The 13,869-nt window shown below is 45.7% G+C and overlaps 1 protein-coding gene and 1 pseudogene across 4 annotated transcripts in view; one reads left to right on the plus strand and one right to left on the minus strand.

Annotated features, from left to right (window-relative positions):
* EMB2458 (FtsH extracellular protease family) overlaps positions 1-13,869 on the plus strand; it is a 190,587-nt gene that overhangs the window by 167,638 nt on the left and 9,080 nt on the right. The gene's annotated exons all lie outside the window — the stretch shown is intronic.
* On the minus strand, positions 2,763-4,052 carry LOC147889197 (uncharacterized; annotated as a pseudogene).

The raw sequence follows: 13,869 nt of genomic DNA on the forward strand, positions 1-13,869 counted from the left end.
TATCATGAAAAGATAGCCTCAATCATAACGGTGCATGATCTGAATGGACAAAGACATAGTCAACCCACATTTTGCATGTAAAATCATCATTTTGTTGCGGAGCTACACTATACCAGCGATCCAGACGTGTCTGATAAGAAGAAAGGGCATTATGTTGAAAAGTGTATCCAAGTGATAAAGGCTGCAATTCCTTCCAAAGATCAACCAAATCAAGATGAATCAGTAATTGAGACCATGCATGCCTTTCAGAGGTTAACATATGAGTATTTCTTGATGTATTGTCACCCTGTTGCGGAGCATTATTGAAATCCCCACATATAAAGGCATGATATCTCCATGGATATCGTTGCATGGCATCCCAAATTGCACTTCTATCCGGAGAAGATTGAGGTGCATATACAGAGGCAAATTCAAACACCTCGCCTTGAATGATGCATTGAAGAATAATCCATCTGCCTTGATTGTCATTTGAAGCAATAACTGGCTGAAGCTCATGCTTAATCAGAATGACTACACCTGAGAAAGAGTGCTCCCCGCATAAAAGATATCATAGCCGCAGCAATGACTTGTCTTTCCTGCATAGACATGTTGATTGTGTTCTTGTAATGCCACTATATCAGGCTGAAATCGATTGATATACAGCCACACAGATTTCGATTTCCTACTGTCACACATGCCTTGAACATTTAAGGTAAGGCATTTGATATGAGCAAGCATATTTACAGATATTTATAGGAAAAAAACAGTTATGTACAGCAGCAACCTTCAGGATGTCAACCTTGCATTTCTACCTCAGGGTCAGGGCCTCTTCCCTATGAAGAAACATCCACCCGAGGAGTGGATAGCAATGCAGCAACCTCTTCTTCAGGGAAGAGGGTTCTACTAGCTGTCACTGCAGCCCATGTGATTCTAATTCCTAAGTTGACCTCTGGAGAGTTTCCACTAGAAGATGCACCATTCCAAGTGCGAGGGGGTGGAGGTCGTCGAACAGAATTAACTTTTTTTGGACTTTGCCATCCATCAATTGGAGTTTTTTGTCCTTTTGCTAAGGGTTGAATAGCAGGAAGCAAAGGGGAAAAAGCAGTCCCATTTGAAACCACTGGGGCTTTGCCTTTATCCTGATTCACAAAAAACTGTCTATTACCTTTATTTTTATTCCCAATAGAGGCAGGAGCATCCTTATTGGGCATCTGAGCAGGCAAAGTAGCAGGAGGCATTTTATGCTGACTCATTGGACACCGTGAAGCCATGTGCCCAAATTGTTTACATTCAAAGCAAGCCCCTGCAAATAGTCCCCATTTCAATTTATAAAATGCACTTCCCATGTCAACATTGTTCACTGTGACCGAATAAGACTCCAGTGTGGGATTATCAGTATCCGAGAGAATGCAAAATCGATTAGAGTTGCCGTTAAGGCCACGGTGGGCAAATCACTTTGCCTAAAGTTGCTGCAATTTTAGGCAAGAGTGAAGCCATGCATTGCGGGAAGTCTACAACTTCAACCCAGACCGGACATCGGTGTCGAATCAGAGTGTCGAATCAGAGCCTGATAATCCCTTGTGGGGGACCATGGCAAAACGTGCACCATTTGCTGCCCAAAAAAAAGTGGCGAATGTTCCAAAAGCATTTGTCTATGAATCTCATCTACCATAATGACCTCAAAAAAGCCTCTGGCTGCATAGTGTACCTTACGAACAAACGAGCTAGCCAGTGTGCGGATCAACCAGTTGCCTAGCTCTGCAGCAGGTGGCATCCGACCTAGGAAAAATACAATAACTGTATTTTTGGCATATTCTCTAACTGGATATACAATTTCATGCACTTCAACCATGAGACCAACCAATGGAAGAGAGTCTTTCCACTCTTTCCTTGTGTTTGCAAATCCTTCGTGCATGACATCATAAATCAGTTGTGCTTCAACAGAATCATGCAAGGGGTCATGTTGACCCTCAGCCTGCTTTTGCTTTTTGCATTGAACCGATCGATCCTTTTGAAAAGTTTTTTCATAGGAGTATTCAGCCATGTCTTTTCTGAAGAAGATGGAACCCAAAAAAGGGGGTACCTGTAAAGTGATAAAAGAGAGAAGATCCCTAAAAACAGCCCACAAAGAAGAAGAAAATAGTGTATTTGCAAGGAGAAGAAGGGGGAAGAGATATTTAGGGATTTGGAGAAAAGTAAATACAAGTTCTAGAGAAGGAAAAGAGAAAAAACCAGGAAAAATTTCCAAGATGAACTATAAATCAGAGAAAAAAGAGAGGTTCTGGCAATGGAAAGAGTACACAAGACCCATGAACCAAAAAGGAGAGAAAGGGGAAAGAGAGAGCCCTTAGAACCAGCGTGTAGAAGCAGCCCGTGAGAAAACCCGGTACAACAGCAACGCAGGAGCAGGGAATCAGCCGGCAGCAGCAGCCTGAACAGGCTGGAAAGGTCCATACACCTGTATGGAATTGTTTGGACCTATGGCGGGCCTGTACGGCAGGGATTTACGACCCCAGAGAGCTGGTTTTTGGACACTGATTATGAGCATCAGGTAGCTGAAGCAGATGGGCTTATTTGAAGAGGCTATGCAGCTGAAAGGAGGGCTGGAGCAAGGGCTGCAGGTCCTCTCTCTCTCTCTCTCTCACACCACACCACCATGAGAACCACACCAACCAAGAGAGTCCACACACACACACTTTTTTTTTAGTAATATCCAATGCTTTATTTATATGCTCATAAATTTACAAGATGGGAAGTCTTCAAAATGGAGAGTATCCCGAAGATCAGAAACATAAAAAGAAAAGCTCTATGCAAGAAGCATCTATATCACCCTCATGGCAGGCATCATATAAGGATTGCCGCAATGAGGCTCAGAAAGATTCATATGACTTGTGAATCTGCCGACCCAAGTATGCCAAATTATGCTCACTCCAGATTGTCCAAAGAGCCCAATATCTCACCCAAGAGAGAAATAGTGAGTATTGAGACAAAGACCTCATAAATCTGCCAAATAACCAAAAATGTTTCCCAAATCTGTGACTTGGGAAACGGAGCCGAAGATGATCTGAAATTCTCCCGAGGAGGTTCCTAGAACACTGGCAGTGCCAAAGCAAATGAGGGACAGTCTCTGAAGGAGCCTGACATCGTAAACATGCGGATGGGGCAATGCGGCGTTTGGCAAGTATGACTCCCACTGACAATGTGCCTGTCATGCATCTCCAAAGAAAAAGTCTTTGTTTCAAAGGCATTTTACACTTCCACAATATTCGGAGATTCTTCCGTCACCATGAGAGAGGCTTCCTGATATGCGACAGAGTATTAGCATATTGCTGAATCCATGGAGCAGGCTGAAGAAGCCTATAGGCTTTGATGGAGGTTAAGGCAAGCAGAGGAACAGGATGAGAGCATGTAGCAGAGGGTTGCAATTGCCAATCCATAAGCCTGTCTGTGTCAGCCACAGGGGGAACAGGTAAAAGAGAATGTAGCAGATCAGCAATTTTCTTTCATATCGATCTATGGTGCATTCCCAATGCATAGGAAGCAGTGGCCTGAGGAAAAGATAAAACATAGCCCTGATCATCTACCACATCATTTATGTATCTAATTCCCAATTTCATGAGATTGTATGCCCGAACAGGTTCCTGTAAAGCAAGTGGAATGTCAAAGATGGCACTCCAATGAATACTTTCTTTCCTCATTGGGTTAGCCCTCGAGCAATTATCAGGAGCCCATTTGACCTTGGAAAGGACTTGTTTCCAGTCAAGTATCAGAGCAGTAGAGAAAGGACATCCAGGTATCTTCCCTACAAATCTCCCAATGACAACCTCCCAATGATCAGTTGTCCAATGACCATAAGCAGAAGTCCTCATGTTGACACACATAGATGCTATCATACAAGTCCATGGCTGTTGTTGGCGGAAAAAAGTATGGAGCATAGTCGCCTTCCTTGCAAGTACATGATATCTTATGTTGAGGATATTAAGTCCACCATGCATCCTAGGAGAGCACACCATTTCCATCTTCATCAGTCTCAATGCTTTCACAGCAGTTTTTGTCCTCCATAACATCTCCATAGCTTGAGACATAAAGGCTGAAATATCTCTAGAGGACCAATGCAGCTAAGGCAAAAAGAACTGGACATAAGACATTACAATGGACTGTACTATTCTGAGCCTGACATGAAGTGGCCAAGTAGAAATTTTCTAGTATTCCAGTTTATGTTGAAGTCTTTGGAAGATTCATTTTAACTGCTGCTTCCTGGTGATATGCCATCCTATAGGATATCCCAAATGCCTGACTACATCTTTGGAATGCACCACCTGACCTGGCCAGAGAATAGAATGCCAATCACATTGTTTCAGGGGAAGCAATTTAGATTTGTCAAAATTGACATGCAATCCCGCTGCCAATCCATACAATGATAGAGTGGTCATAAGCATGTGAACTTCACGGGGAGAATTCTGTGGCATAAAGAAGGAATCATCAGCATATGCTTGTGCCAAAAAAGATGCAGCCCCAGGGATTTTAAGACCAGTCATTTGTCCTGTGTTCATAAGATGATCAAGATACATTAAGAGGGGATGGGTTGCAATGGCATAGAAGAGAGCACTAAGAGGGCAGCCTTGTCTAACCGATCTACCCAATGTCCATGACCGAGATAGATGACCCCCAAGAATGCACTGAGAAGTAGAGCCAGAATAAAGCCACTAAACTGCATTTGCTGTCTTTGGACCAAAGCCCAATTTTGTCATGATTTGAGAGATAAAATCCCATTGAACAGTGTCAAATGCCTTAGCAATATCTACCTGCAATATGAGCACATCTTGATGCGAGTACTCAGCATATTCAATTGCAGTCAATGCATTGGAGATACTGTCATGGATTTGTCTTCGCGGCACAAACCCATACTGATGAGGATGAAGGCCCGCATTCAGTATCCCGTGAAGCCTATACACAATCATTTTGGCAATGAGTTTATAAACTACAGGCATCAAAGTAATAGGCCTCCAATCTGACATATGGTCACACAGATGTTTTTTGGGCACAAGTTTGACTATGCCATGCTTCCAAGAGTGCGGTAACTGATTTTCTTGCCAGGCAACATTGATCATTTGCAAGAGGACATCTTTCAAATCATCCCAAAAAGAAATATAAAATTCCACTGTAAGGCCATCCCAGCCAGGGGATTTGTATTTGCTAAGGTGGAACAATGCATTATCAAGTTCTGTATCAGTAAAAGGTCTCTCCAGGGTAAGAGCATCATCCATTTCCACTATTTCAGATACATATTGGAGGAATTCAGTCCTCGCATCAGTCATTTGATTTGATGGGGAACCAAGAGCAGAGAACAATTTTTGGAAATAATTTTGGCATTCATCTTGGAGATCAGAGAAAGAGTGCATCCAAGAGCCATCTAGCTTCCTTACCATTAGACATGAGTTTTTCTTTCGAGTAGCATGCGGGCCCTGGAAAAAGACTTTTGATGAGCAGCCCTTGTCCATGAGGGGCTTCATTCTTGCTCTAATCTGCCATTTGTGCAATTTCCTCTGATCATTAGCAGTCAATTTAATCCGGGCATGTGAAAGGGAATCATTTTCTGATTCAGAGAGAGGCCTTAAATGTGAAAATTCAGTCAATTGTTGTGCTGTTCTTTTTGCCCATTTAACCTCATTCCTCCATTTAGTCATATGCCAGTTTCCATACTCCCTAATGACATTCTGTATACGAGAGACAAAGCTGTCCCAAGCATAATCAATGTCCTCCTGGGCATGCAAAGGCAAGGGATGAATTGCAAATCTAATCATTTGCTGAAAATATTGAAGCCGGAAACTAGAGCAGGGATTGTACGGAGAAACCTGACTGCTTCCGTACAGTTGTACGGAAAACTATACGACAGAGAAGACAAGAAAAGACAATCGTACGGCAAAACCTGCGGATCTGTACGGGAAGGGAAACGGGTTCAAACGTTGAATCTGTACGGTGACCGTACAGATGTACGGAATCTGTATGGATGGAAACAGTGATTCTCACCACGAAACACAAACAGAAAACGAGGGGCTGCAGGAGGGTGAAGACTAGGCGAAAAGAAAACCACGACACATGCAAGAAAGCAAGGTAGAGGCGGGGAGAAGCTTTGGATGTACGGCGGAAGGCAGCAACAAGCCTACGGGGACCTGTACGGCAGGATAGCAGGATGTGGAATCAGCTGTAGAGGCCATGACGCAGGTGGAAGGCTGAAATCGCCATAGCTAGAGTTCTCTCGTCGACTCTCTCTCTCTCACACACACACTCGCCACACACTACACACACACCACTCCTCACACACACACACACTTTTTTTTTGTGGGAAGAAATCTTTTATTGCTGTAAAATAATTACATTCATAGTTACTTCAAAAACGAAGTAGCTACTACTCAACTAAAGATCTCAGTATAAGCTGAATACACATCCTGATCAATCAAACGAGTCTGAAAACAATCGTAGAATGATTGTTGCAGAGAGCGTTTGAAAAAAAGAAAGGATGAAAATAGTGGATCACCAAAGACTCTATGATTTCTGTCCATCCATAAAGTCCATAGGGTCCTATAGCGCACCCATATAAAAAATAAATCAAAACCCTGTCTCCGTGGATGAAAACCAAACAACCAGAAAAATCTGCCAAAAGTAACAGTAGGAAATCGCGCTCGAAGCCTCTGTCGGATGAGAGCAATGAGATCAAAAGTATGTGGACAGAACCAAAAAATGTGAAGCACAGATTCAGTAGAGTGCTGGCCTCTGTGACAAACAGCTGGAGCAATATGTCTGTGTGCGAGTAATTGTCCGGATGGAAAAATGCCAAGGAGAACTCGCCATAGGAAAAGCTGTTGCTGAAGAGGGACTTTGTAATGCCAAAGGAGACGCAGCCTTTTTCTCCACCACTTCATTGAACGATCCATATGCGAAACAGTATTCGCTCTGTGAGAAATCCAAGGTGGAGGTAATAACACTTTATACAGAGATGACACTGTGATATGTGAGAGCTTCAAAGGACGGGCGTATAAGGAAGGAGAGCGTAAAATCCAATTCTCAAGCCGATTCTGAAGTTCCAAATGAGGTACCGGCAAGTACAGCTGGAGCATTGCTGAAATCCTATGCCACAAAGGACGATAATGAGCTCCCAAGCCATATTTGCGAGCAGCCATAGAAAAAGATAAAATTGTGCCATCATCCTGAAGTACATCCGCCACAGATGAAATGCCTTTGAAGGAGAGAAATAAGAACGTCTGGGTTCTTGTATGGCCAAAGGAGGGTGGAACACTTTTGACTAAAAAATATTCTCTACCCTCAAAGAGTTGCCCGACAGAGAATCCCTGCCATGCCATTCCAAATGGGATAAGATGTGTTTCCAATCAAGAAGCAGACGAGAGACAAAAGGGCAGCCTCTGATCTTGCCTTGGATAGAGCCAAATAAAAAATCCCACTGAGTAGGCTGCCAATTCCCAAAGGCAGAGGTATGAAGATGTAATACACACACACACTTTTTTTTTTTTGTGAAACCAGTAACTATATTATTAACATGAGATCAATGTACATGACATTAGACTCCAAAAGAGAGCCTAATGGAAGAACTCAAAAACAATCAGAAAACACTTGAAGGCTAGTAGCATCCAGGTCCCTCGCGGCATAACTATCATATAGAGATTGCTTGAGGGACATTCTGAAGAAAGCATATGCTTGAGGAAACTGTTGTCCCATCCTAGAATGCAATCTCTGTGTCCAAATAGTCCATAGTACCCAAAAACGAACCCAGTGAAAGAAAAGGAGGAATGGAGACATCTGAGCTGAGGAGCATCCAAACATCCAGAAGAGTTTCCCGAATCTGATAGAGGGAAACCGAAGCCACAGCAAATGAGAGACATGAGTGATCAATATCTGAGAGTGCGGGCAAGACCATAACAAATGGGGAACTGTCTCACGGTGATGAGAACAATGGGGGCAGGAAGGGGAAGCAATGCGACGTGCTGCCAATTTCACCCCAATAGAAAAAGCTCCCACAATACATCTCCAAAAGAAAAGCCTCTGTTTCAATGGCAATTTAGCTTTCCAAATTTTCTTGAGTTGTGATTGCCACCAAGATAAAGGTCTATCCAAATTCCAAAGCGTGTTGGCATGCTTATCAATCCATGGCGGTGGAAGAAGAAATCTGTAAACCATCGAGTAGGCCAGATTATGCATTGAAAGTGAGCAGATATCGAGAGATAAGGAAGTTAGATTCCAGTCCAGTAATCTATCCTGTACAAACAGTGGAGGAACAGGAACAAATGGCTGCAACATAATTGTAAGTATTCTCCAGATGGGCCTATGATGCAGACCCAAGGGTAATGTCCTGCAAGCTTGTGGAAATGAAAGCACATAACCATGTTGATCCACAACATCTCCGACAAATCTTATGCCCAATTTCATAAGATTATATGCTTTAATAGGAGCCTGTAGAGCAAGAGGAGATTCAAACACCTTGCTCCAATGGATGCTTTCCAAGCGAAGAGAATTACCATGATGGGAAGAAGCACCTGACCATTTAGCATAAGAGAGAATTCTCTTCCAATCATGAATAAAAGCAGTAGAAACAGGAGAACCAGGAATTTTCCCCTGAAATGTGGACATGACTGCTTCCCAGTGATCTGTAATCCAATGCCCATATGCATGGGACTTCATGTTACCACACATAGCTGCTAGCATAATAGCCCATGGCTGTTTTTTGCTGAAAAAAATCAGCAATCATGGTGCTCTTTCTTGCCAACATATGAAACTGAAGATTGAGAATATTCGTTACTCTATGCTTGCATATGAGTAACACACACACACACACACACACACACACACACACACACATATATATAGAGAGAGATGATATGATCCCATTAAGTCTGCGTGAGACCCTTAAGGATCTACGGGACTGGCGATTACTATGAACTAATAATGATCCCTTACATCTAGTGAAAGTAAATATTACAAAACGTGCTATGTAGTGAGTACTTGTTGAGCTAGCCCTAGCACCTTATTGCAACTCTATAAGTACCTCCCTAGTTTTGGGCTGACTGCTCCAGTAGATTTTTCAAGTTATTTCTCTTGTCCCCATAACTTTCTATGATGTGTGCATAGGCTCTACATTTTAGGAGTACATGCTGCTCATTGTTTGCCTCCCTTCTAGGACAAATTCTGCAGATCCTTTCTTCCCTTGGGACTCTGGGTCTTGCCCATCTGCCCCTCTCCACCTCTAGATCACATGAACTGGTTCTAATTTTGCAGATTAGATGCTTTTTCAATATTGATTTGTCTTCCCCGAGGTATTTTTGCATCCTGTAGCTGTTGATTGAGTTAATTTCTTGCTTGTAAACTGTTTTTTTGTCCCCGGGTTTTGCCATAGTTTCTGTAGCATATTTTTTATCACGACCTCCCTAATCTCACATGCATCTTTTGGTATATCAGCAGCTGTTATATCCCACGATTCCATCCACTTCATCCCCACCTTGTGCCATCTCGTGCTTTGTATAGCTTCCATCGCCTTGTGTGGTATCCTACTGGCGTCTATCTTCTCAACATTGTTGAGGTAAGCCATGTATTAACACAATGCCTCCCCTTCTAGAGGTATCATCCCTGCCTCAACCAGTAGTATGGGGTAGGGTGTTTTTGCCTTAACCCCTAACTCCCCTATTAGGAAACATTTATGTAAAGTAGATCTTAGAGGGTCCGGGTGCCCATGCTAGGCATTCATAAAGGGTTACAGTCTGGACAAGCATAGTGTAAGAAAGAAAGAAAGAAAGATTTGTTACCGTCTTTGAGAGGCCTCATCTTGTTAGGCAAAGTACAAACAAAAGGTAACTCATACAAGCCACTGTGGGTTGAGGTGAAGGTCTCGCTAAAGGCCCTTGCCGAGAACTATGCCAAGTATGCCAAAGACTCAAGTACTTGAACTCACAACTAGTGCTCAAAACACATATCCAAGGGCCATTCTTGTCTTCGTGATCTGTGTATACGATCGACCATATCAAGAGTGCTACCTCGGCTTAGACAATCCCCTCTTAGGAGAGCTGAGATATGCTGAACCTCCATCATGCATGCTTTGGTCACCCTCTATGTTGTGTGTGGTCTTTGTCACTGGCTCAACCACTTCATGTCGTCTCTTTCCGCCGTTGATCCATTCTGCACTCGAGTCGCCATCTCCTCCTCTTGTACACAACTATGTTTCGAGACATCATGCTGCCGGATTTGCCACAATAGGGTCTCTCTATGGTACCGCATCTGCATGAGATAGAGACCAATGCAAACCTAGTCATGAAAGTAGATCAGTCAGAAGAGTGGCCCAAAGCTGTGCCCCTCTTGAAAGAGCCAATGGTAGCGTCATCGGATCTCATAGTAGTCTGGGTAGGTACATAGAAAATGCTCCTTTGTCTCCACCTCGGCCAGTGTGCATAACCTACAGGCCTGTTGCTCTCTAGGTGTGCGTGTGTGAAACCGGACCAAAAACCCTTAAAGGAACTGGTAATCAGCCTTGAAACCCTAAAACGAATTGGTAATCAGCTGAAAAACTCTAAAACGAATCTATATTCAGTTTTGAAACCCTAAAGCAAATTGGTGATCAGCCTTAAACCCTAAAACGAATCACTCTTGGTAAAAACACAGCCTGGATCATCGATTTGAGGTAGATAATCACCAAGATAGATTTCAAATTTCATAGATAACAAGGAGAAAATCATTTGATAGCTTCCTCTGACGAGGAACAACAGTAGATTTCTCCTGGGAATCAAAACGAACTGAGAGAGGGAGAGAAAGAATAGAGAATACACACACACTAGGGCCCAGAAATAAGGGTTGGACCCCATGAAGGTCTTTATTTCAATAGAATTAACTTTGTACAACTGGCTCATAAAAGAGCATGAGGGTGAGTACAACTCTTCAATGATCAAGGAGCCCTGAGGCCCTTCTCTTATAGACATGGGCTAGCAGAAAGCTAGACCCACTTTCAATAGCTACTGTTTACAAAATAAACTTTCTTTTTTTTTGCCCCATGGGCCCACTTTTTAAGCCTTTTCTAGAACCCCATGGGGTCTTCTTTAATGGCGCCATCTCCCTGGTGCTTTTTGGCCTTGTGGGACCTGCTTGTCTAGATATAGGTGTTAACCACATGTTTTCCATAGTTACATTCTTGCCATCTTGTACTAGTCTGTAAAAAAGAAACATCAAAGTATTTTGTGACTTTCTTTTTCTGTAAGTCATAATGCAAGGGGTCCTTAAAGTAAATTTTGTCGATCCTCTTATCTAGGAGGCATCTTTGTTGAGATATGGGCTATTTCCCCGTGAGCTGTTGCTGAGCTGCCGCGCCCCCCCTGGCTGCCCCGCTGCCCCGTCTCGTCTGCCCCCTTTGCAGCCCCTCGCCTTTCCCCCCGCCGCACTTCGCCTCTGCCGCCTCCCCCTCCCCCTGTTGCGCCCCCACCTGCTGTGCCCTTGTCACCTCCGCCTTCGGCCCCCGTCACCTCCACCCCTTCTGCCTCCTGCTTCCTCCTTCTCTCCCCCGCTGGTTCCCCTCTCCCGCCTCCTCTCCGCTCCCTCGCCTTCTCCTTCCCTCCTCTCCTTCTATCCTCCCTTCTTCTCTCCTCCCCCCTTCTTTCCTGCGCTCGATCCTTCTTTTCTTCCGCCTTGCCACTTCTTCCACCTCCTCGCCTTCTCATCCCCTCTCCTTTTTCGCCTTCCGTTGTCCCCCCCTCGCCCTCCTTGCCCTCCTCCTCCTTCCACTTCCGTCCTTGCCCTCTCTCACCTCGCCTCGTCTACGCCTCCCCCTCTGATGTTCTTCCTCACCCTCCCTTTTTCTTCTTCCTCCCTGCAGCAGCGGGAGCATTTGTGCTTGTTAAGGCGAAAGAAAACCTTGGTGGTGACCCTTGGTCTGGCGAGAGGGGCTCTATGGCAGCACCCTCAAATCCCACAACCGTTAAGGTTCTTCTTTCCTCAGTTGACAAGCAGCAGGTATAGCAGGTAGTTCAGTCCCTCTAGGACAAGGTGCTCATGGGCAGAATTGTGGGGCTCACGCCTACAAGGAGATAGGTGCGAGAGTGGATCCAGGCGAGCTTGGCATTAGAGGGTGACCACATCCAAGCGGTCACCATCTATGGAAGAGGCATATTTCTCATTCAGTTGAGCTCTCCCGACAACATTGCCTCGACACTCGTGGAGCAGAGCCCCATCCTTCTTGGCCCGCATCTAGTGTACCTCTTTCCTTGGTACCATGGCATGGCTTTACAGTGGAGGACATCCTCCTAAAGACCCTCGAAGGGGGCACACTTCGCCAGCAAGTGGAGATTTTTGGATTACCAGGCCAGTGTCTTCGGTGCAGACAGATGGGTCACCTAGCTAGAGATTGCTCCTGTGGCCATGGCCGAGCGCCTCCCCCCACCCCCGCAGAGTAGGTAGAGCTAGCAGACCAGAGTCCCGGACCCCCTTAGACAAGAGCAGCATGAGTCTCAGACCCCCTGGGTGACTGAAGGAGATTGGACCTAGGTTAAAAAGAAAACGAAACCAAGCAAACAGGCTCACAAGCGTCGCAGGCAGAGGGCCAGACGCAGAGAGAGAGACAGGGTTGTCCGCGAGGCACTTGAGGAGGAGCAGCAGCAGGAGCCCTTACGTGGGGATCCACCTCCCTCATCGGAAGGGGCCACCGCCCAGCCAAGTGATCCTCATGTGATAAAGGTTTAGTGCCCGCATCCACCCTTGCATCAATAGCGAGCCCCACGAGTTCTTGAGAAGCGACGATGGCGGACATTAGCCAGACAGCGGCTGAGGAAGAGCGGATCCAGAGCCCTGATGAGCCTGATCAGCAAGGGGGGCTTGTGATCGCCCCTATTCCTCCCCTCACCCTCCCCCCCTTCCCCTCCACTCCTCGTTCCCCCCGCCCCCCTCCTCCCCCCCTCGCCCCTCAGGCTATGGTCACTCTCACCACCCGCCTCCTTCCCTCTGCCCCCCACCTCCTCCCGCCCCCGCAGCCCCCCTCCCGACCTCTATAGCAGGTTCCTCAGCCTCCCTCCCCTCCCCTGCTTCGACACTCATGACGACGTCCCCTTCTGCTCCCTCATTGCAGCATCAGGCCCATTCGGGGAGGGAGCCAGAGGGACATCGCTCGTCCTCTAGGTCAGCAGCTCCCCACCTATAGCTTGGGCGCTCCTTATCGTGGGACTTATGGAGGTTGGGACCCTGGAATTACCTGGAGATCCCGGACTCCTATCCTTTACCGTTGGAGGTAACGCTTATGGTCCTGCAGCCACGGAAGGGGGGTTTTATCAGCGTAGTGGTCTCTCAGACACACCCCGTTTGGAGTTTCCAGTTTGCCTCCACAGGGTTATGTAGACTCTTGGATTGTTGGAGGGGACTTCAACAACTTGGAGTTTGGGGAAGACAAGCAGGGCGGCGCCTCTCTCTGAGATGCTAGCAATAGAGCGTAGCACCTGGGAGCAGTTCATTTTCATGATCAGTGGCAATGACTCGTGGTGAGAGCCAGATTTCAGCAGGATACCTAGCAGCCTCCTCTTCTCTTTCTGACAAAGGAGACACGATGGAGTGCTTGAGAGACTAGACCGTTTCTAGGTTGGGGATTGGACACTGCATAGAGGCGGCTCTATCGGGATTTTGACAGGTACCACGATGTCAGACCACTCTCAGGTAGTACTTTACTTAGATTTGCCCTGCCGAGGTCTTCCCTAGAAGAGGGTCCGCATTCCAGAGGACCTCATGCAGGACGAGGAGATCCAGCAGGTCATAGAAGGGATTTGGGAGCAGTCAGAGATGACATCGTGTGAGGGATGGGCTTCATGGGTGGCCAAGGCGATCTAGAGAAGCAGTGAGGAGTTAAGGCTCATGCCCTTA

This window comes from Dipteris shenzhenensis, chromosome 20, assembly GCF_047967505.1.
Source record: "Dipteris shenzhenensis isolate YYH24624 ecotype China chromosome 20, Dip_SZ_1.0, whole genome shotgun sequence".
NCBI classification, from domain to species: domain Eukaryota; kingdom Viridiplantae; phylum Streptophyta; class Polypodiopsida; order Gleicheniales; family Dipteridaceae; genus Dipteris; species Dipteris shenzhenensis.